Raw genomic sequence first — 2,089 nt, forward strand, 5'->3', positions numbered from 1 at the left:
ATTTTATTTTTAAAATCCCCCCTACAGCAAAGAAGCAGAATCCCCAAAAGAGATGCAGGGTATGCCACAGCAGGGGGCAAAGAAAGGACACCACATTTTACTGTCCAGATTGCCCTGGACAACCTGCACTCTGTGTCGGTAACTGCTTCAAGTTGTATCACACAGTTTCCCATTTTAAATTTTTTTTTTGTCCTGCTGCCCTTTTGTATTTTTTTTTTTATTTTTTTTACATTTACTGTTTTTTAGATTTTATTTGCTCCACCATTTTAAAGAGTTTTTATTTGCACTGACAAGTGTCCCCTGTGTCTATTCCGTGGCTGAGGGATCGCTTAACGGTGCTAGATCAAATCCCTTCTTGGAGATAGGCCAGGCTTTCTTGTAACCTGTCCCTACTGTTGGGTACAAGCATTTTTCTTTACCCAGATGTAAAGTTGAAAAACTAAATTCCTCATGTTCCAAATGTGGCCCTTTTGCCCCCAAACAATCTGACAAACCCATGCATGTGGGGTATCACCGTACCGAACTGAACGGAGATGTTGCTGAACACATATACCAGGAGCTGTAAATTCACACCTGACGTACAAAGTGTGTGAAAAAAACACCAAAAACAATTACTATCACAAACTTTGACAAGGGCTGGTGGTAGGATTAGTGCATGGAAAGGGTTAAACTATCAGCATCTGAAATACCCTGGGGTGTCTAGTTTTCAAAAATATATGGTTTGGTGGGGTAAATTTAATTTGTCGGCTTCAAAGATGACCCAAATACCACATGGAGGCAGAATTACCAGATTCAGAGAAAAATGGTTTTGAATTAGCAAAACACTACTTGTGCTTATTGCCCCATAACGTGCAGAAGAAAGCAAAAAAAACCCCATAAAAAATATTGGGTATTTCTAAACTCGGGACAAATAGTAGAATCTATTTAGCAGGTTTTTTCAGTAGCTTTTTATGATGAATAAAAGATTTTTCAAATAAAAGTGAGAAAATTTGTTTTTTTTCTAATTTTTCGTCATATTTTATTATTTTTATTATAGGAAATTACATAATGGTGTCTGAAGAAAGCCCTTCTTGTCCTCAAAAAAACCCAATATATGACTTGTGTGGGCTCAGTAAATGGGTTAAGAGAAAATTACAGCTAAACACAAACACAGCAGAAATTATAAAACAGCCATTGTCATGAAGGGTACAAAAAATAGAATCAGCCTTTGTTATGAAGAGGTTAAAACCATAAAGAGATATTCATGGGATACACAACCAAAAGCTTTTTTAAAATCAAGAGATAAATTGGCTAGTTTTTGTCTACGATCTTTCTGATACCATATGGCTAGGTTTCCACTTGGTTTTTTTTAGCTAAAAACGCCCATAAAAACGCCAATAGCGCCACCTGGCGTTTTTTTAGTGAAAAAACGCAGCAGCCAGATGTTAGCTGTTCTTCAATAGGAAATCGCAGAATGCCATATCCACTTGGCGTTTTTTTGTTTGGCGTTTTTTCAGTCCTCTTTGGCGTTTTTCTGCTTTTTTGGGCTCTGTGGCAGTTTTTCAAAATCGCAGCATGTTGACACTCTGGCGTTTTTTGCAAGGAAATCTTGGCGTTTTTCTCCAATAGAAGTCTATGGGAGAGAAAAAACGCCATGAAAAAGCCATGTGGGTTTATTGCCTTGGCGTTTTTTATGGCGTTTTTTCCACAGTTACAATGCAGAGGATGGACCGAGTATCTGTGTGTCCTACGAGAAATAGGCTGGAAACAAACAGTTTCACACAAAACAAAGTTCATATTGAATTCTACACCATTTGGAACAAACATGCCATTACAAACAAACATACGCGACACATCAACTGGATCCTGCGTGCCAAAAGCAACAGCAAACAATTTGCACCATCATTTGGGGCCAATCTTCCTAGAGGAGCAGACATTCGGAATAAAGCAGGCCTTACAAACCACAGAAAAGTGACAAAAGGGTCCGCCGGGGCGTTTAAGTAGAACTCTACCAAGTAAATGACATCAGGGGGCAGATACTTGCCATTTATCCTAATCCCTTTTAGCTGGGTGAAACTTCTAACTTGTAAAGGCTGGAAAAACTGCCTAA

At 38.6% G+C, this 2,089-nt stretch overlaps 1 pseudogene; it reads left to right on the top strand.

The window, feature by feature from the left end:
* The first annotated feature begins 281 nt into the window (after positions 1-281).
* LOC149298603 (small nucleolar RNA SNORA35) lies at positions 282-407 on the top strand (annotated as a pseudogene).
* Positions 408-2,089: the final 1,682 nt, after the last annotated feature.

This window comes from Sceloporus occidentalis, unplaced genomic scaffold (genome assembly GCF_023333645.1).
Source record: "Sceloporus occidentalis isolate IW3139 unplaced genomic scaffold, rSceOcc1.0.p SCAF_32, whole genome shotgun sequence".
NCBI classification, from domain to species: domain Eukaryota; kingdom Metazoa; phylum Chordata; class Lepidosauria; order Squamata; family Phrynosomatidae; genus Sceloporus; species Sceloporus occidentalis.